Below are 22,558 nucleotides of genomic sequence, written 5' to 3' on the forward strand. Positions count from 1 at the left end.
AGCACTTGATGTATGTAGTAAGAAAAGCGAATGGTTGACTTTGCTAATTACGGTAATTTTATGCTCGACTAGTCGGCAAGAATTCGTGTGCAGTCAATATGTTCTCAGTCAGTGAAGAAACAGCGTCGAACTAAATGCGTTTCTGGAATCGCCAGTGTTGCATCCATCCATGTAGCCTAGAAAGTGTTTCCACATTTGTGTTTATTGATCTTCCTTACATCTTGACCTGTCTTCCTTATTGCTAAATATTGTTTCACCATCTGTTACGTTCTCTGCGCAATATTTTCCACTTTGGAATCTCAAACAATTCTGCCGCGTGGCGTTGACTTCTACCTGACGGTACGATTTAACTGCATGACATTCTCGGTCCACAAAGAAAAAGTTTTTTCTTTTATATTTTCCCATCAGCAGTACAAAACAGAAACAAAATAATGCAAAACGAAAACAAAATAGCAAGTGAAAGAAATTGCTCCTTTCCTACCCGCATTTCAGTGACCCGATTCGCGGAAACACAAAACTTTATTTTTCCTTAAGTTGGTAGTCCTGCTGAGGAAGCATACAGGGGGCAGAAGATGCTCCACTGAACAATTTGAGGCAGGAAACCAGCGGTCGAGAAGCCAGCTTAAGGAGATAATAGGAATAAAATCACATTACTGTGTACTTTTTTTATTTACATTAGTGACCGTTAACTGCAAATACCATGACTGAGACAATGAACGTACCACTGGTACTGTATCTTTCAAAATGTGCTGAAACTGACGGCTATGAACCTCAATGCAAGCATGACATCGGCGAAGCCGTTTCTGTCGCACCCGGACAAACATCTGCCTGTTAGGAAATCGCTCCCTGTACAACCTGTCACCACCGACAGCACTGCAACGCATTCCCCCAAACACAAGGTGCACGTCAGCGAGCTCAGCTCTGCGAAACTGTGCCGACACTACTCCATCGTATTGTTCTGTACGTCTCTGAATAGCAGTGAGTAATGAATGGGTCTGACGTTGATTCATAGCACGTTCCGTCGTGGAACAATGTAAATACGATAGAACAGAGCCACCTTGTGGACAAGTAAACAAAACCTGCATCATGACTTCCTGGTAATTAGGCTGGTCCTCCTTGTTTCCGTCCGCAGCTCGTGGTCGTGCGGTAGCGTATTCGCTTCCCGCGCCCGGGTTCCCGGGTTCGATTCCCGGCGGGGTCAGGGATTTTCTCTGCCTCGTGATGACTGGGTGTTGTGTGCTGTCCTTAGGTTAGTTAGGTTTAAGTAGATCTAAGTTCTAGGGGACTGATGACCATTGATGTTAAGTCCCATAGTGCTCAGAGCCACTTTTTATTTTTTTTTTTTTTTTTGAAGAATACTTTCGAAAACTAAAGACAGACATAAACATTGGACACACGTGCTAAAGTGCTGTGGTTTGCAACTTATACAGTCACCGCTCTATGGCAATGCTTCCTTTCCCATTTTGTACTTACACGTGGCTATCCGGGCGATATTTCTAGAACTGACCCGATTCATCTACCGACGCGATTCCGTCGGCCATACCCTACATTACTCGAACCTGTCCTGCAAGAAGGTAAGGAAACCACCTTTTTTCTGCGCAAGGGGAAGAGCCAGTTCGTCCAGACACCAGAACGATTTCCAATTATTCTCGTAGCATGTGCAATACTTTCAATTGCACAACAACAGTTCCAGGAAGTCTTTGACCATTACTCTTTCCCGCATTACCACAAACTCAGTCTCGAACCTCTGTACAGTGAAGATCAGAAATGAGTTCCGTGCACTCGTTTTTAACTCGGCAGCGAGTGCTGTGACGTCACACCTGAACTCTCCGTCCCCGTGTGCCGCGGCCCATTCGTCACCTTAGCCTGTTGTCGGCTGCAAGTGGACTCGACTCGCTCAGGAAGGAGAACAAAGGTTCGCAAGTATAACTGCGGACTTGCAGCATTCTCCCTACATAAGTAAACACTAAACAGTAAATTACTATTCATTTATTTCACGCAATCATGATTTCGGCTTTATATCCATTCCAAGCACAAGCTGAAATGTCGCACAATGTCCGACCCGCCTAAATGACAGAAGCAAACTAGAAACCAACATAACGACTGATCCGATGGCAGTCAGTATTGTTCTGCTTTAGATACATTTATATAGATAAAACTGTTTCTGAGCCTGAATATTTAACAGCTATTCAGAGAACGTCTAACAGTTACATATACACTGGCCGACCCGTGTGGCCGAGCGGTTCTAGGCGCTTCAGTCTGGTACCGCGTGACCGCCACGGTCGCAGGTTCGAATCCTGCATCGGGCATGGATGTGTGTCATGTCCTTAAGTTAGTTAGGTTTAAGTAATTCTAAGTTCTAGGGGACTGAACACCTCTAATGTCATGTCCTATAGTGCTCAGAGCCATTTGAACCATTTGAACATATACACACTTTCGAGGCGTTACCGAGCTTGTAAAGACAGTACCAGAAAACATGACATGAAGATGAAGTGCAATCTCTAAATGGTGTTTAACTATTAAAACAAATTATAGAAATGACTGATAAGGTAAACAACCGGCTGTTAGCCTGTAAACGCAAGTTGTCATGACCACACAATTTTTTTTTTTTTTTTTTTTTTTTTTTTTCGCAGGGGTATAACACTGACATTGCTCTGTGCCCAGTTTTCGTATTACGGAGTACACTCGTCTTCTCACGGTGGAGGTGGAATATACAAGAATACAGTAATTTTGTTTGCACTCCAGGAAATTTGTCTGTTTTTCGTCTGAACCGTGGACTGTAGCGTCAAACTTATTCCAGATATCACTCCTCGTCTAATGGAACATACTTGCAGTTATGTACTATACATCGACTAATTCTCGTCTTGTACCTTCTACAGTCTCACAAAACATATGAATCATACCTCTCGTCTTTTACTACTGCAAGGTACTAGTAAGACCAGCTTCACGAAATACCGGGTGATCAAAAAGTCGGTACAAATTTGAAAACTTAATAAATCACGGAATAATGTAGATAGAGAGGTAAAAATTGACACACATGCTTGGAATGACACAGGGTTTTATTAGAACAAAAAAGTTCACAAATTATCCGACAGATGGCGCTGGACAGCAAAACGTCAGTGACTGCGCATGACAATCGTGTGTAAAACGAGCTGTAATGAGAGAGAGAATTAGATGCACCAGCAGTCGCAGCATGTTGACGTTACCTGAAAAGGCGCTTTTAGTGAAGCTGTATTATCAGAATGGGGAATGTGCTAGTTCAGCGTTACGATCCTACCGCCACAGGAAGGGGATTCGAAAGGGTAAAGGTCCGTTGACAAATGCAGCTGTGGCGAGAATGATTTCAAAGTTCGAAGCCACGGGTTCTTTAGACGATAGACCCTGTAGTGGCCGACCGAGCACAAGGCGTAATGCTGCTGAGACAGTTCAGGGAGAAATGGAGACTGTGGCGGATTCTTCTATGCACGGGGAAGTCAGCGCTCGTGCAGTCGCACGTCGCACCGGCATTCCATACACTACTGTTTGGTTGGCACATAGGCATATCCTCCGATGCTATCCGTACAAAATCCATCGGCATCATGAACTGCTACCTGGCGATTTAGTGAAGCGGATGGCATTTACGGTGTGGGCGTTTCAAAAGATGGCGGAAGATGACGATTGGTTGAGCAACGTGTTGTGGACCGACGAAGCTCATTTCACGCTCCGATGGTCTGTGAACGCCCACAACTGCAGAATTTGGGCTACCGAAAATCCTAGAACTGTCGTGGAAACTCCATTGCACGACGAGAAAGTCACGGTATGGGTTGGATTTACATCTACCGTTGTCGGGCCTTTTTTCTTCGAGGAAATGCGTGATTCTGGTTTTTTAACTGCTACCGTGACGGGTGAGAGGTACGCGACATGTTACAGAATCGCATCATCCCCAGCCTGGCTGAGAACCTGCTGGAACGTACGATGTTCATGCAGGAAGGCGCTCCACCCCATATTGCCAGACGCGTGAAAGATCTCTTGCGCGGGTCGTTGGACGATGATCGTGTGCTCAGCCGCCACTTTCGCCATGCTTGGCCTCCCAGGTTCCCAGACATCAGTCCGTGCGATTATTGGCTTACCTGAAGTCGCAAGTTTATCGTGATCGGCCGACATCTCTAGGGATGCTGAAAGACAACATCCGACGCCAATGCCTCACTATTACTCCGGACATGCTTTACAGTGCTGTTCACAACATTATTCCTCGACTACAGCTATTGTTGAGGAATGATGGTGGACATATTGAGCATTTTCTGTAAAGAACATCTTTGCTTTGTCTTACTTTGATATGCTAACTATTGCTATTCTGATCAGATAAAGCGCCATCTGTCGGACATTTTTTGAACTTTCGTATTTTTTTTTTTTTTTTTTTTTTTTTTTTTTTTGTTCTAATAAAACCCCAAGTCATTCCAAGCATGTGTGTCAATTTGTACCTCTGCATCTACATTATTCCGTGATTTATTCAGTTTTCAAATTTATACTGACTTTTTGATCACCCGGTATCTCTTTTCTGATTTCCTAAATCCCAAGAACGACAATGCAAATAGAACTTGCGTTCGCTTGCCTCGTAAAAAAAAAAAAAAAAAAAAAAATGTCGTGTGACTAGGGCCTCCCTTCGGGTAGACCGAATACCAATCCATATATTGGAATATACGTTAATCATGATAACTCCCATTGAAACATTATTACGGGGGAAGGGGGGGGGGCTGCAAACAACTGCTTTTAAGGGCCCTAACTAGGAAGCTGTATGGCGCTGTGAGATGTGAGATTCATGCGCCAGCAATCCAAGTAACTGTGTTTTAACTTAACATCTATGTGAGTGTTTCTTTTAATGAGCAAATATCCTCATTAAAACCAACAGTCACACAGATGTTAGTACTCAGTTACTTGGAATGACAGCGCGTGAATCACGACACATGGTACATTACACAACGCAACAGCTGGACTGACACGTTTGGGAGGGGGGGGGGCGGCAAGTCTCCAAAATTACTGGTTTCAGTTTGTCAGGATCACACACACGACGTTCACACTATCACTCACACAACAAAAGATAAAAAATAGAAGCAAGTTTCCCCACTCCACATACAGCTAACTGGGACAAAGGGTGTCTAGCTTTAACGGTAAATTTCAAGAGAACAAAGCAAACTTCCGAAATTCCGTATAGCTCAGTAATTTTGTAAATACATTTATCAAATGTGAGCACATCCACTCCGCGATGAAACTGAGGGTTCAATTCGAACACGAGAGGTGTTTACATCGAACTGGAGCCTCATGGTTTACAAAGAAATTCACGTAGTACAGCAGAATACAGGCTACTAAGTCCGTGGCAAAGAAGCACAAATTGGACGGAAAAAATTAATAAAATTTAACACAACCATTCCACAAAGCACACGACACATTCATACACGATACTCGAAACTAACTAAAACTTTACATCGCGCGGTGGCTCCGCTCGTCCATGCCAAGTTGCAGTTGCACCAAAGATTTCATCGAATAAACTGAATATTGATGAAATAAATACCGTTTCCTGACTGAACTACTTGGTGCCGCATGATTATCAACGCCACAGACCAGAGTGATTATGGGAAACTCAAACACAGCTAACACATTCCAACTTAGCAACTACAGATGCTACTCAGAGTATCCTCGTTGGCCGGTGCCCCGGGGAAGAGTTAACTAACCTGCCCCGTCGCCGGGGTCTACACAGCAACCCCGGAGGGCTCAGAGAGCGTAAGCGCTTTCTACCTGTACCGACCTCACAATGGATGCTGACCAGTGGCCACTAATGCCTCTCTGACCCGGCGTAGCCGGATTCAAATCTCTACACAAAGGTTGGCTAAATTGCTCTTAACATTCACGGAAGCTCCTGGCAACTAAGAAAACTCCAACTGCCAGTTACAGACAAGCCACACATTCATGCTAGAAGCCGACAGTGGAGACAGGAACGATATGACATGAATACTTGGTAATGGGTTACACAGAGACGTACGGAACATAGTTATGAATTTGAAATTGAAAAGGAGTTATCCTTTGGCGTTGGAATGGCAGTCAGAAATGCTGCTGCAATATCACACACTCTGTCGTCCATCTTTCTCTCCAGATGTAGTCGTACAGAACATCTGAGTCGTTAAGAATTGTAGCGAAACCGAAGGATGCTTTCCAAGATCAATGAAACGTATAATACTAACTTGCCGTGAAACACGCTAATGTTACCCTATGAGAGGATTTCTAAATTCGACTGCGCGTGTGTCTAATGGAAAAGGATATCGTACTATAATTTCGAATTTTGTGAAGTTAACAGAAAAATCTAACGAGCTTTAACACTGGGAGTTCACAGAAGTGGTAAAACCATAAATGAATGAAAAAAATGAACGGTCGCCAGCCTAATTAGGCACATTAGTATGGAAATATATTTTTGAGAAAATTGAATATTAGTTATTGAAGTTACTTTTGCTGAGACTTCCCTCTGAATAGCGAACAGGACACAAACTGAGTCAGTGCACTCTGTACTGTGCATAGCAGCAGTTACAAATAACACACACACCAGTAAATTATGGCGAACGAAGCTGCACCGAGCTCATACTAATGACAGCCACACTCAAGAGCACTACTTAATCAAATACTGAGACATCACTGCATGAAGTGCAGAACTAATTTTGCACATGAGGGACTTCTATCTTGACTGACATGATACACACAAATAAAGATGAATAACATCTTAAATACACTGTTTAAACTCTTCTACATATAGCAGTTCTCTTTAGTAACAGTAATAGTACAGTTTTTTCTTAATAGATGGAGAATATGATGGGGGCCCGTAAACTGGCATAGTTTCACTAGCCAAGGATCTTTGATTATTGCTGTTGTGGATTGGCAAGAGAGCCAACCCACTATGAGAGGAAGCCGAAAGGCACGCGTTTTAGCTCACGCAGGCTAGCGTGAGGTCTGGAACAGGTCAAGGAAATGAGACTAGCAAAAAAGGACGTAGCTGTGGAATACTTAACTTTAATCCATTAATGGTGAACGTCGCTCTTGACGGTACATGTTTTACAGCATCAATAGTAACTGGTAATGGCGCCTTGCTAGGTCGTAGCAAAGAACGTAGCTGAAGGCTATGCTAACTATCGGTTCGGCAAATGAGAGCGTATTTTGTCAGTGAACCACCGCTAGCAAAGTCGGTTGTACAACTGGGGCGAGTGCTAGGAAGTCTCTCTAGACCTGCCGTGTGGCGGCGCTCGGTCTGCAATCACTGACAGTGGCGACACGCGGGTCCGACGTATACTAACGGACCGCGGCCGATTTAAAGGCTACCACCTAGCAAGTGTGGTGTCTGGCGGTGACACCACAATTGCTATTGTAAAAAACTATCTCTAAAAGCTAATCATTCACTTAAATTACTTTACAAGGTAATAAAATACAACACTACGCTTAATTAACTTCAAAAGGAACCAGCCATGATGGGTACCAAAACTACATATTTTTTGAAAGTGTGCTTCACTTCTAACACTACTACCGTAGATCTGTTCATTTAAGATTTATATGTACTTGAATTTTAATCACCTGTGAAGCAGGTATTCTTGCAAATATTTGCACAATCTTTCACTGTAATCCTACAAAACTATGTTTATAATAAACTAAGAATAGTTTAGCAAATGCCTATCCAACTTCACTTTTGTGGTTTTAGCTTTTAAATTTTTCAGTTTTCTATTAATTGATCTTTGAATTTTTGTACTTATACTTCCTATCTTAACAACTTCATTTGGAGTAGTTGATTAATAAAGCATTCAAATGTTACTCTAACTTAAACTTTTGCTATTCCTTTTACTTTAGACAAAAAAATCACTTTTAAACACATGAATGCAAGAATTGCTCATTTAAATGAGGATACTCGGTTTTAGTAGCACTTAGGTGAGGACCCTGAGTAGGTTCAGTGATCAGGATTGAAGTTATGGTTTTTGAACACGAACTGACGATTTATGTGATTATTATTGAAACAACACACAAATTAAGTGGTCCATGGCCATATACATTACTGAACTGAGTATATGAAGTTTGCGAAGCAGTGGCGAAGGTTGGTGGCAGGAGAAATGGCGGCTAACTGTATTCGCGGCTCTTGATGTGCGAATACTATATAGAATCTCTTCTTGGCGTCGGATTTTCAACATATTGGAGCCGTTTCACTGTTCCGTGAATACCAAATAATAGCCAGATCGACATCCGAGGCAAATCCCTTCTAATGCAGCTTCCAACTGCCTCTCTTAGCACCGTCGAAGTGTACCGTGCTACGGCTAGCCACACACTGCGTGCCGTTCACAGAAAGGAGCCGCTCAATTCGACCGCCAAACCCACCTTTTACATCGCGCCATGCCACTTCTGTTGCAGTGGGACTACCCTACGGCGTTTGCATGTTACAAATACAAGTGCCCTAAGCATGAACCAGCTTTTAACAAACATACTTCTTTCATAAACATATTCATATTACAATAATTTAAAATTTCAATATATTATTTTGCTTTTTTCACATGTACTTTACAAAACTCTAGTTTTCATACCGTACATCAAGCAGTTCAAATAACACAGAATGCACACTTTATAAATTGCAAGTACACACTTACTTAAGATAAACCTACTCCTAATCGATGTACGTGTTACAAACAGCTCATGTGGAGACGTTTCATATAGCTTCGATAAATATCATCTGATCCCGACAATCGGTCATTAACCCTCGTCAGTGCTACTTTACAGCAGCAAGATCGTGTATTCACCTCCCGTACGAACAATAAGTCATAACCTGTCTGCTTGAGCAACAGAGAACGAGTCGACGAGTACGAAGCGACCGCAGCGCCACAGATTTCAGTCTCGTCACACTAGCGGAACTACAGCGGCAACAGAGGAGGGCCGTTAGCACTGACGTAACAGCCGCCCCTTGACTTGTGTAGTATGCAACCCGCAATGTCAGAGTCGAACTCGCTCCGTTTCTGATCTCTAGTGTAGGGGGGCGACATGTGTAGCTTTTGCGCTATTGTGGTTCTTTGTTCCCTAATTACTGAGGCCCAAATTTTTAACCAAATGACGAAATGTTCAGCTTCTAAATAGATCATCTGAACGTGAAGCATACTGCGAATTGTATATGGTTCAGATGGCTCTGAGCACTATGGGACTTGACATCTGAGGTCATCAGTCCCCTAGACTCAGAACTACTTAAACCTAACTAACCTAAGAACATGACACACATCCATGCCCCAGTGAATTATAACCGGTATCCTCGTGAAGAGGATTATTTTAGTGAGGTTAGTATTGTATTAATACCTTCAGCTGCTAACGGGCGTTGATATATATATATATATATATATATATATATATATATATATATATATATATATATATATATATCAACGGGGAGAGGTGAAAATGTGTGTCCTGACCGGGACTCGAACCCGGGATCTCCTGCTTACATGGCAGACGCTCTATCCATCTGAGCCACCGAGGACACAGATGAATAGCGCGACTGCAGGGACTATCTCGCGCACGCCTCCCGCGATACCCACAATCTCACCTTGTATGTCCACACACTAAACTCGTAATGTCCCACCCCAACACACTCATTACTCGTGGAAGACATTCTTACCAAGTCCCGTAAGAGTTCGTCCGCAACTCGTGGTCGTGCGGTAGCGTTCTCGCTTCCCGCGTCCGGGTTCCCGGCTTCGATTCCCGGCGGGGTCGGGGATTTTCTCTGCCTCGTGATGACTAGGTGTTGTGTGATGTCCTTAGGTTAGTTAGGTTTAAGTAGTTCTAAGTTCTAGGGGACTGATGACCATAGATGTTAAGTCCCATAGTGCTCAGAGCCATTTGAACCATTTTGAACCGTAAGAGTTCGGGGAATATGCGTGCATCCGCACAGAAGGAGGAGGTCATGGCCGGTGTTGCCACAACTTATACTTACAGGGGTATGGTGTCTGTTCTTTCGGACATGATTTGTGGCCACTATTGTGTTTACATGATGTCTCTCCGTGTTTTGTGCAGACTATTGAAACAGTTGGTCTTGAAACATTCAGTAAGTTGGCTGTCTCGGGTACTGACGCTCGAGCTATTGGGCCCCCACAATGTGCTCTCTTTGGAACTCTGTTAGGTCTTTCATTACACGTCGACCTCGGCCACTGAACGCAAATACGGCGTGTGCACCACTGGTAAACAACCTGCACTGATGCCTAGTCCGTACTGAACAAGCACAGTCCAGTGCGACACGCGCCTTACCTGCAGTGTTGAGTAACATACACAACCAACCCATTACTCGCGCAGTTCACATTACTTTGCCTATCCCCTGTACATAAACGCAGCAGAAACGAAAGGCGAACCGTTATAGCAACGACGTGCGCCGCACATCGGGTGAGCCACTGATATAAGCGACTTTGAGAAAGTGTAGAAATCTGTGAACCGGCGCATGGGAGCGATGGACTCGGAAACGGCCAAGCGCGTCGGCTTTTCGTGTGCTACTGTCTTGAGGATCTACAGCAAGTGTTTGGAGGACGGTGAAATCTCGAGTAGATGATAACGTTTTGGATGTGCACGCTTCGTCACAAAACATGTTCGGAGGCTTGCCCAGTCTGTACAGGACGATATGTGGCCATTTATGGCGTATACGACGACAGAGTACAATGCTTATGCAAGCACAAGTGTTTCGCAGCACACCGTTCAGGACACATTATTGTCATGGGGACCCCGCAACAGAGACTACTATGTGTTCCCATGTTGAATCAATAACATCGTCAATTACGGTTGAACTGGCCATGGAATCATCGAGGTGGGACCGTGGATCAATCGGAACGAGTTGTAAGATCGGTTGAAACTAGTTTCTTGTTATACCAGGTCGATGCTTGTGTCCAAATACGCCGCATCCGGGCGAACGGCTGCTATGGACGTGCAGGGCGCAAGCCATTAGCGGGTGGGTATGGAGGGGAGGTTGGTTTGTGGGATTGAAGGGACCAGACAGCTAGGGCCATCGGTCGATGGAGGGGAGCGGTGGAGGTCGAGGAGAGTGGCAGTATTATCCAACGGGGCACGTTCACCAGGCGTTCCTATGGTCACCATGACAGCTCTGGACTACATGAACACTTCTGTGGACAACCTACATCTCTCCACGCTTAATGTTTTCCCCGACGACAATGGTATCTTCCGGTAGCGTATGTGAGAGTGTCATAAAGGCGGAACAGTGCTACGGCGAGTTGAGAAGCGTGGTAGTGAACTAGCACTGATATCTCTGGCACGAAATTCACGTGATCTGGGCTCAATGGAACACGTCTGGCACGTTCTCGGGCGCCATCTCCGCACCCACAAACTACCGGCCGATTACGTACGAGAATTCATGACCTGCACGTAGATACTGGTGCCACACATTCGGCACTCCACCAAGGACTCGGCGCCGGCCGCGGTGGTCTAGCGGTTCTAGGCGCGCAGTCCGGAACCGCGCGACTGCTACGGTCGCAGGTTCGAATCCTGCCTCGGGCATGGATGTGTGTGATGCCCTTAGCTTAGTTAGGTTTAAGTAGTTCTAAGTTCTAGGGGACTGATGACCACAGTAGTTAAGTCCCATAGAGCTCAGAGCTATTTGAACCAACGACTCGGCGAATTCATGTCACGCAGAAGTGCTCTTATACTGAGTTCCAAATGTGTCCCAGCACGCTTTGAAGCACGTGCTATTTTCCATTTCAGGTAAGACCTATTTAGTCGCGTAAGATATAAATAAGTATTACAGTTTTGAGCATGGCTGTTACTCAGTAACTCTATCCTACACACATGCTCAAAAATTAAGGATAATTGCAGAATGTGGTTCCACACAACGTGACACTATACAAAATTTGTGCTAATAGCATAGGCACATGGGAAACAGACCCGACACTGACCTGTAAGTCCACGTGATCAGTGATCAGTTGAGAAAACCGTCCCGAAACACATGTGCTACAAATCGCCACTGTTTCCTGCACATGTACCCCGAAATCGATATGGGATATGATCACCATGCACACGTACACAGGCCGCACAACGGGTTAGCATACTATGGATCTGGTGGTCGAGCAGCTGCTGGGGTATAGCCTCCCATTATTGTACCAGTGCCTGTCCGAGCTCCTGAAGCGTCCCTGGGGTTTTAAGAGGTGCAGCGATACGTCGACCGAGAACATCCCAGACGTGCTCGATGGGGTTTTGGTCTGGAGAACAGGCAGGCCACTCCATTCGCCTGATATCTTCTGTTTCAAGGTACTCCTCCACGGAGGCAGCTCGGTGGGGCCGTGCGTTATCATCCATCAGGAGGAAGGTGGGACCCACTGTACCCCTGAAAAGGCAAAATGACGTCCCGATACACCTGACCTGTTACAGTTCCACTGTCAAGGACATGCTGGGGTGTACGTGCACCAGTCATATACCCAACCCACACCATCAAATCACGACCTCCATACAGGTCCCTTTCAAGGATATTAAGGGGTTGGTATCTGGTTCCTGGTTCACGCCAGATGAAAACCCAGCGAGAATCACTGTTCAGACCACATCTGGATTCGTCCGTGAACATAACCTGGGACCACTGTCCCAATGACCATGTACTGTGTTCTTGACACCAGGCTTAATGGGCTCTCCTGTGACCGGGGGTCAGTGGAATAAACCTTACAGGCCTCCGGGCGAATAAACCATGTCTGTTCAGTCGTCTGTAGACTGTGTGTCTGGAGACAACTGCTCTAGTGGCTGCGGTAAGGTCCCGAGCAATGCTACCTGCTGTACTCCGTGGCCGTCTGCGGGCACTGATGGTGAGGTATCGGTCTTCTTGTGGTGTTATACACTGTGGACGTCCCGTACTGTGTGTCCACAATGCTTAAAACTTAGAAATAATAGTGTTGTTTAGCTATATGTCCTTTGTACTTTGAAATAATGTTTCTGTTTCTGCTACACGTTCGTTGTAATTAGTAGTTTAATAGACACCATCTTTACTTACAAAATGCACAAGTTTAAATGTTATGCATAACAACAGAGAAATGAGCCTGTGACCACCGGGGGTTTTCTATTTTTGTTGTTCTATTTTCACCTTTATATTTATTTTTAGTTTGTAGTCAAAAACTCCGTGATCTACACTGGCTGGTCACGGTGCTGGAGATCAAGCACAAATTTATGACAACTGATGATCGGCATGGAAGAGTCCGATACCGGTTATGTTTAAGTACTGAAAAATAAAATGAACCTTGCAAATGAAGCGGTATCTTCAATTTCTGCGGTAAACTTGTTGTTTCATTCGAAAATTCTCCACAAATTTTTGAAAGTTATTTGTTGTCGAGTGCCTTGTATCTTGAAATGGAAGGAGATCTTTTACCGTGAAACATGTACTCGCAAATGTACTGAGTTTATTCAATTTCTTAACAAATTTTACTTGTCTTGGAAATGGAAATTTATGTTAGTTTCCAATACCTATAGCTTCGAAATGTATTTAATTTGTATGTGGTTTCTGATAATATTTGTGCACAATTTGATTTCACTTACCGATTATTTGTGTTTAGCAGAATAATATTGTAACAGAAAGACATTTTCACTTTGCAGTGGAAGATGCGCTAACTTGGTACTTCCTGGTAGTTAAAACTGTATGCCGGGTCGAGACTCGATCTGGGGACCCAAGCATTACTCGTGACCCGTCCTCAAAGCTGTACTTCCGGCAATACCTCATATCCTCCCGAACTTCACGGAAGCACTCCCTCAAAACTTGCAAGTCTAAGCACTCCTGGAGGAAAGGATATTGTGGAGACGTGACTCACCCACAGTCTGGAGGTTTTTTCCAGAATGAAATTTTCACTCAGCAGCGGATTGTGCGCTGATATGGTAGGAGATGTACTCACAGAAGTAAAGCTGTGAGGATGATTCGTGAGCCGGCTCAGTGGCTAGAGTAATGGTTCAAATGGCTCTGAGCACTATGCGACTTAACTTGTGAGGTCATCAGTCGCCTAGAACTGAGAACTAATTAAACCTAACTAACCTAAGGACATCACACACATCCATGCCCGAGGCAGGACTCGAACCTGCGACCGTAGCGGTCGCTCGGCTCCAGATTGTAGCGCCTAGAACCGCACGGCCACTCCGGCCGGCTGCTAGAGTAGTTGCCCACGGAAAGCAAAGGTCCCAAGTCCGAGTCTCGCTTTTAATCTGCCAGGAAATTCCATAATAACAGACAAACGACTGAATGCAGCATTAACAAGACTTCTCGATTTCATCGCTTTCATATTCCAATAGAATATCTGTGCATAGGTACATGACGATTCTGTACCTTGGAATGGGTTTTTGTACTTCGAAAAACCTTTATTTTCCGGAGTAATTTTTGTAATATTAGAAAAAGAGTGCAGCATATACAAAGTGAATATCATCATTTACTAATAGAACAGGAAAATATTGTTATGTATCACAGGGATGGCTATAGGCGGAAATCGGGAAAATGTTCCGAAGTCCTATTAGGTCAAATTTTGCTAAAATTTAGTCAAAAGATTATCAAAATCTAAAATTTCTCGGTAAGGTGACAATTAACAGTCATCGCCGAGTGCCAAAATTTCGTTAGGCCCTTTCCAAATGCTGCATTGTGTTTGTTCACTTGTAGAACCAGACATACTTACGCTCCATACTCTGCTGTCTCCACTCTTTTGTTTCGACTGACGTCTTAGCGTTTCAGCATTGGCTGCGCTTCAGTTGGAAACACGTACCTGAAAAAGAAACATTTGTTGATAAAAACGTGCAGTCTTGAAATTCAGCAGTGTGACAGACTTGCTATAGCTGGCTAGAAGTGAGTCTGAGAAGTGTCCCAAGGCATAACACTTTCCGCTACTCATCATGAGCGAAACATATGTCAATATGCTGACCATTTACATTTTTTGTCCTCACACAGTAATTTATACTAACTACCCTGACGGGGAAAAAATCGCAACTCCAGGAAGAAGTTCTGCGACATAAACGGAAGTAGTCAGGCACGTTTCTACACCTGAAAGCCGCCCGGTTTAGCCGAGCGGTGCAGGGCGCCTTGTGACGGTTCGCGCGGTTCCCCCGTCGCAGGTTCGAGTCGTCCCTCGGGAATATGTGTGTGTGTGTGTGTGTGTGTGTGTGTGTGTGTGTGTGTGTGTGTGTGCGTAAGTTAGTTAAGTTAGATTAAGTAGTGTATAAAGTTAGGGACTGATGACCTCAGCAGTTTGGTCGCATAAGACCTTACCACAAATTTCCAATTTCTACACGTGAAACTGAAACGGTACAGTAGTTTCCGCTCTATAAGCAGCAGGATTCGCTACTCGCTCGCACCGAGAAATACAAATAGAGGAGGCTCTGCCGCCAATTTTATTGCCCGACGCGGCCGGCCGCGGGTGCAACAGAACCCATGTGGACGGGTGGAAAGAAATGTGTCAGGCGTCATAATACGTATTTATATGTGACGTGTATTCTGCATTTCTTGTACGTGAATGTGAATCTGCACATGAACTTTCCTAATCCTCCTCACACCTTTCCGTAAAGCGTGGCCAAATCTTTGTTGGGAAGTAGTTTTGTAGTACAGTAGTGCCAACCTTACTCCTGGGTAGAGGAACAGAGAGACAGCACAGGCAGAGCAAAGTCAAAGACTTTCCAGTGTCACAAGATTAGGGGTGGAGAGGTTGGTCACGGCCAAGTGGTTCGACCACCCCCTCCACCGGGCCCCAGGAAGACCTCCGGGTGCCCGCCATATTCTAGGGGGTGTTACAGAAGACGGGTAAGTGAGCAGACGTGCCCTCAGTGCGTCTGTCTCAATGTTCACGCGTGGAAGAGAGGTATTTGAATATTTGTACTAATTATTTTATTTCCAGCTTTTGACTGTGTAAGGAAATGAATGTTCTCGTTTAATTTCGGAAATTTGACCTCCTGTGTTAATGTATCCGGTCCCCAGTTTCCCCGTTATCCTCCTCACATAGTGGATGTCCCATGTAAAATATTGGGAGACTTTGGTGGTATACATTTGGCCAACGCAATTCCGTCTTGCCCGTAGAAATGCGCGTGCAGATTAGTATATAATATACCCGAGCTATAAATTGTAAAATTGTAATACCTGTAAACTGGGACAATTGCTGCAATCGCTGTAAAGTCGAGTGATAATGTTTAAAATAAATAGGTAATCAATTGTCATCAGTCTTTAACGTACCTTAAAAATCACAAAGAAGTCAAGTTAAAGGAATTCATTTTAGATAAAAGATATAGAATGGAGGAAACCACACATCAGCGTGTGAGCCCTCCAGCCCCTTGTCTCCAGGTAGCGCTCTCAAGCTCCCCTCCCCAGTTATCCGTTACGCAATTTTCATTCAGGGCTTGACAACATCAGCTCTCATCTGGCGTCCTTAGGCAAGGAGGTTAGACGGGAAACTTTCAAAAGCTGATGTTTGTTCAAATTTCGCACCAGCCGCATAAGACTAGGGCTAGTAACGCCACTATGGGGGTGGGGACGCAACTGAGGTGCGCTTCAGAGATACACGCTGTAACGGTCGTGAGCGTCAGTTACATTTGAGATCCGACGTGGCGATCTATCGTCAAGAATGCCTTGAAGACGCCATTATCAACACCTCATTGAATTTGAACGAGGTTGTGTAATAGGGCTACGACAAGCTGGATGTTCCTTCTGCGATACTGCAGGGAGACCTGGCAGGAATGTAGGCACTGTTCATGATTGCTGCCTGCGGTTGTCACGAGAACGTCGCTCGCAAGAAGACGGAGCTCCGGTCACCCGAGCGGCACTACCGACAGGGAAGACTATCGTGTTCAGCGTATGGCTGCGAAGGATCGTACTGCGTCTGCAGCAGCAATCTGAGCAGCAGTTGTTAGCACACTGACACAAAGAAATGTTACAAACCGTTTACTTCAAGGACAGCTCCGGACCAGACGCTCTGTAGCCTGCATTCCACTGAGCCCAAACCACCGAGATTTGACATTTCAATGGCGTCAAGTCCATTCCACTGAGCCCAAACAACCGCCATTTGACAATTCAATGGTGTCAAGTCCATTCCACTGAGCCCAAACCACCGCCATTTCACATTTCAATGGCGTCAAGCCCATTCCACTGAGCCCAAACCACCGCCATTTGACATTTCAATGGTGTCAAGTCCATTCCACTGAGCCCAAACCACTGCATTTCACATTTCAATGGCGTCAAGCCCATTCCACTGAGCCCAAACCACTGCCATTTGACATTTCAATGGTGACAAGCCCATTCCACTGAGCCCAAACCATCGCCATTTGACATTTCAAAGGTGTCAAGTCCAATCCACTGAGCCCAAACCACCGCCATTTGACATTTCAATGGTGTCAAGTCCATTCCACTGAGCCCAAACAACCGCCATTTGACATTTCAATGGTGTCAAGTCCATTCCACTGAGCCCAAACCACCGATATTTCACATTTCAATGGCGTCAAACCCATTCCACTGAGCCCAAACCACCGCCATTTGAGATTTCAATGGTGTCACGTCCATTCCACTGATCCCAAACCACTGCATTTCACATTTCAATGGCGTCAAGCCCATTCCACTGAGCCCAAACCACTGCCATTTGACATTTCAATGGTGTCAAGCCCATTCCACTGAGCCCAAACCATCGCCATTTGACATTTAAAAGGTGTCAAGTCCATTCCACTGAGCCCAAACCACTGCATTTCACATTTCAATGGCGTCAAGCCCATTCCACTGAGCCCAAACCACTGCCATTTGACATTTCAATGGTGTCAAGCCCATTCCACTGAGCCCAAACCATCGCCATTTGACATTTAAAAGGTGTCAAGTCCATTCCACTGAGCCCAAACCACTGCATTTCACATTTCAATGGCGTCAAGCCCATTCCACTGAGCCCAAACCACTGCCATTTGACATTTCAATGGTGTCAAGCCCATTCCACTGAGCCCAAACCATCGCCATTTGACATTTCAAAGGTGTCAAGTCCATTCCACTGAGCCCAAACCACTGCATTTCACATTTCAATGGCGTCAAGCCCATTCCACTGAGCCCAAACCACTGCCATTTGACATTTCAATGGTGGCAACCCATTCCACTGCCCAAACCACCGCCATTTGACATTTCTATGGTGTCAAGTCCATCCCACTGAGCACAATCCACCGCCATTTGACATTTCAATGGTGTCAAGTCCATTCCACTGAGTCCATACCACCGCCATTTGACATTTCAATGGTGTCAAGTCCATTCCACTGATCCCAAACCACCGCCATTTGACATTTCAATGGTGTCAAGTCCATTCCACTGATCCCAAACCACCGCCATTTGACATTTCAATAGTGTCACATCCATTCCACTGAGCCCATACCACCGCCATTTGACATTTCAATGGTGTCAAGTCCATTCCACTGATCCCAAACCACCGCCATTTGACATTTCAATGGTGTCAAGTCCATTCCACTGATCCCAAACCACCGCCATTTGACATTTCAATAGTGTCACATCCATTCCACTGAGCCCATACCACCGCCATTTGACATTTCAATGGTGTCAAGTCCATTCCACTGAGCCCAAACCACCGCCATTTGACATTTCAATGGTGTCAAGCCCATTCCACTGAGCCGAAACCACCGCCATTTAACATTTCAATAGTGTCAAGTCCATTCCACTGAGTCCAAACCACCGCCATTTGACATTTCAATGGTGTCAAGTCCATTCCACTGAGCACAATCCACCGCCATTTGACATTTCAATGGTGTCACGTCCATTCCACTGAGCCCAAACCACCGCCATTTGACATTTCAATGGTGTCAAGTCCATTCCACTGAGCACAATCCGCCGCCATTTGACATTTCAATAGCGTCAAGCCCATTCCACTAAGCCCAAACCACCACCATTTGACATTTCAGTGGTGTCAAGTCCATTCCACTGAGCCCAAACCAACGCCATTTACGGTTTCTGTGGTGTCAAGCGAAAGCTGGTTAGAAGGCCGGGTGGACGTCCATTGTGTTTCCTGATGAAAGATGGTTCTTTCTCGGTGACAGTGGCGGCCGTGCGTTGGTTACAAGGACGCCAGTTGAGGGCCTGCAACCAACTTGTCTGCCTACCAGACACACTGGACCTACACCTGGAGTTATGGCCTGGACTGTGATTTCGTATAACAGCAGGAGAAATCTCGTGGTCATCACACGCACCCTGTGCATCGCATCTCAATCTAGTAACTCGACCAGATGTGCCACCGTATATACACAATCCTCCAGGGTTGTTTCCCAACAGGACAACGCTCGCCCACATACCGCTGTTGTAGCCCAACACGGCCGGCCGCTGTGACCCAGCGGTTCTAGGCGCTTCAGTGCGGAACCGCGCTGCTGCTGCGGTCGCAGGTCCGATTCCTGCCTCGGGTATGGATGTGTGTGCTGTCCTTAGGTTAGTTAGGTTTTAAGTAGTTCTAAGGTCTAGGGGACTGATGACCTCAGATGTTAAGTCTGATAGTGCTCAGAGCCATTTGAACCATTTCAACCCAACAACTTCTACAGAGCGTCGACAGGTTGCCTTGGCCTTCCCGGTCACCAGATTGGTACCCATCAGCACATATGGGATAACATCGGACGATAACTCCAGCGCCACCCACGGAAAGCATTAACCGTCCCTGTATTGACCGACCAAATACAAGATGGATGGTTCTCCATCCCACAAACCAACATCCGGCACCTGTACAACACGTTGCAAGCACGTTTGCTTGTATGCGTTCAACATTCTGGCTGTTACACTGGCTATGTCTCGCGCTTACATTAACCTGAGATCTGCAATGTTAATCACTTCAATATGTCGCCCAGACAAATGTATTCCAGGAATTTCATTACTGTACACTAATTAATTTTTTGTGTTGCGATTTTTTTCCGTCAGTGTATATTCAGTCAAACACTCTTAAATACATACATACACACACACACACACACACACACACACACACACACACACATCACATTACCATATATTCTGTAATTCTTCTATGAAGTAACACTCGTCAAGAGCATATGATTTCAGTTTGTCTTTCTAGTTAATTTTATAGTCTTTCAAGTCATCTACGTTTCTCAAAGATTTTTAAGGATGAATATTTCTCTTTCACTGCAACACCAAATCTCAGTGACGAATAGCGTAAATTATTTCTCCCTCTCGTATTACATGGACAAATGTTAATATTGTTTTCAAACTGCAACTGGTTGCTGACTAGAAACTTCAAAAAGGAGTAACAGTGCAGCGCGGATTTCGGTGTGCCATAGTGTTTAAAGTAGTGTCCAGAAGTATTTACGCAATGGACACCACTTTATCCTTATTGCATACATCCGCGCAACGAAATTCTTTTTATCAGTGACAAGCTACCGCAGAATATTCCACGAGACATTAATGGATGAAAATAGGAAAATTCTTTTTCTTCTTCTTCTTCATTTCACGTATTGTAAGTAGGCTGTTTATGTTTTCTTATTGGCAACGTTACGTAGCGCTCTGTGTGAAAATCACTGGCTGTGCTGTGTGCAGTCTGTGGCCAGTTTGCATTGTTGTCTACCATTGTAGTGTTGGGCAGTTGGATGTTAACAGCGCGTAGCGCTGTGCAGTTGGAGGTGAGCCGCCAGCAGTGGTGGATGTGGGGAGAGAAATGGCGGAATTTTGAAATTTGTAAGACTGGATGTCATGAACTGCTATATACATATTATGACTTTTGATGACTATTAAGGTAAATACATTGTTTGTTCTCTATCAAAATCTTTCATTTGCTAGCTATGCCTATCGTGCCTTCCGTAGTTTGAATCTTTTTATTTAGCTGGCAGTAGTGGCGCTCGCTGTATTGCAGTAGTTCGAGTAACCAAGATTTTTGTGAGGTAATTGATTTGTGAAACGTATAGGTTAATGTTAGTCAGGGCCATTCTTTTGTAAGGATTTCTGAAAGTCAGATTGCGTTGCGCTAAAAATATTGTGTGTCAGTTTAAGCACAGTCATGTATAATTGTTCAAAGGGGACTTTTCAGTATTAGGCAAATTGCCCATTACGGTACTCCATCTCTTGTATGGTCTTCCTACATTTTTTCTTCCAGTGCATTTACAATTGAGAGCTTTACCGGGAATCTTTCTGCAACCATATCGTCTACATGTTCCTTCCATTTTATCCAGTTTTCATTCACTTTTTTCGCTTCGGTTATATATTCTTAAGTCTCTCCTTACAGCTTCAGTTCTTTTTTCGATCTTCCCCTGTACAGCCTTCTACTCTTCTTAAGAGTCCCATTTCTTGACCCTGTATTCCACTTTCTTTGGTTTTTTTTCTTTGTCTGTGTTCATTGGCTTTGTTGTGATATTTGCCATATCTGTGACAATTTCGGTGTTTGTGTACAGACTCTTAATAGCACTTAAGAGGTGAGATTGATAACTTGTTCAGCCATGATATTCCATTGCAATCCTAGATTCGCATGATCGAATGCTTCCTCAAACACTACAAAAGAAAGGTGGATTTCCCGTCTCTTTTCTACAACTTGTTGCAGCGTAAAAACATGGTAAATAGTTAATTGTCCTTTTCTAAAAGCTGATTGTTCTTCAGATACTAGCTTTCCCATGTAATTTTTAAGTCTTGTATTCACGAGTTTGGCATACAGTTTTTAGGCTGGATCCAGGAGTCTTATACCACGATAGTTACTACATTTGTTTTTACTTTAGCTCTCAGCCAATCTATTGGTACCTTCTTATTTCTCCAGCACTGATTAAATATTTGAAGAAGTCTTCACTGCAGGAATAACCCTCCACATTCCCACGTTCCATACTGATACCATGTACCAGTGGCTTTCTTATTTTTTTGTAGCTTTAGAGTTTCCGTCAGTTCTTGACTCTAAAGGCCTGGACGATATTGATACTGATTTGAATCGGAAATTTAATAAATTTTTTGACAATGCACCCCCCCCAAAATACGGTATTATCAGTAAAGCAAGTGTTTCAGAGATTAGACGTGCAAGAAGATCTGTAAAATGTGACTTACAGTTCAGCTTCTTATCATTACAAACACCTAAGAATGTAGAATGTTCTGTTTGATTTATTCAATTACGCAGCCGAATTATTTCTGTTGATGAGGTCAGGCCTTGTACAATACTGAACTGAATATAATTTGTTTTTATCGAACAATCAGTAACTAATTTTCAAGAAAATGCAATTTACGTTTTCACTTGTTGTAGTTACTCAATTAGGCCTGCACATTGAGCATAGAGGACTTTTTCTGATTCTTGTGTAAACATTGGGAGATCATAATATTTATAAAAGAAAAAGTGTGGACTCTGCATAGATCCCTGTGGTACACCTGTAGTGATTACCCCCCTTTCTCAAGATGCTGTTACGATGAGTACACAGTCTTTTAGTTGAGATCAAAACCAGTTACAAGCATGAACTCTGGTACCACAATATTTGAACATCTCTGGGGAAACAATTGATATTACCCACTTTTTCAGCCACGCAGCGTAAGCTTTAGGAGCATCGAAGGCTAACCAGAGAGCAGTGAGAGGACCATTCTGTCGTAGACTGTGTGGGA

At 44.4% G+C, this 22,558-nt stretch overlaps 1 protein-coding gene and 1 non-coding gene across 2 annotated transcripts in view; both read right to left on the minus strand.

Moving 5' to 3' along the window:
• The window catches only part of LOC124577539 (EF-hand calcium-binding domain-containing protein 4A-like), a 797,374-nt gene that overhangs the window by 449,633 nt on the left and 325,183 nt on the right, over window positions 1-22,558 (minus strand). The window lies entirely within an intron of this gene.
• Window positions 9,444-9,518, minus strand: Trnat-ugu. Its single transcript has one exon. It is a non-coding gene; the product is annotated as a tRNA-Thr (tRNA).

The sequence above is a fragment of the Schistocerca americana genome, chromosome 1 (genome assembly GCF_021461395.2).
Source record: "Schistocerca americana isolate TAMUIC-IGC-003095 chromosome 1, iqSchAmer2.1, whole genome shotgun sequence".
NCBI lineage: Eukaryota > Metazoa > Arthropoda > Insecta > Orthoptera > Acrididae > Schistocerca > Schistocerca americana.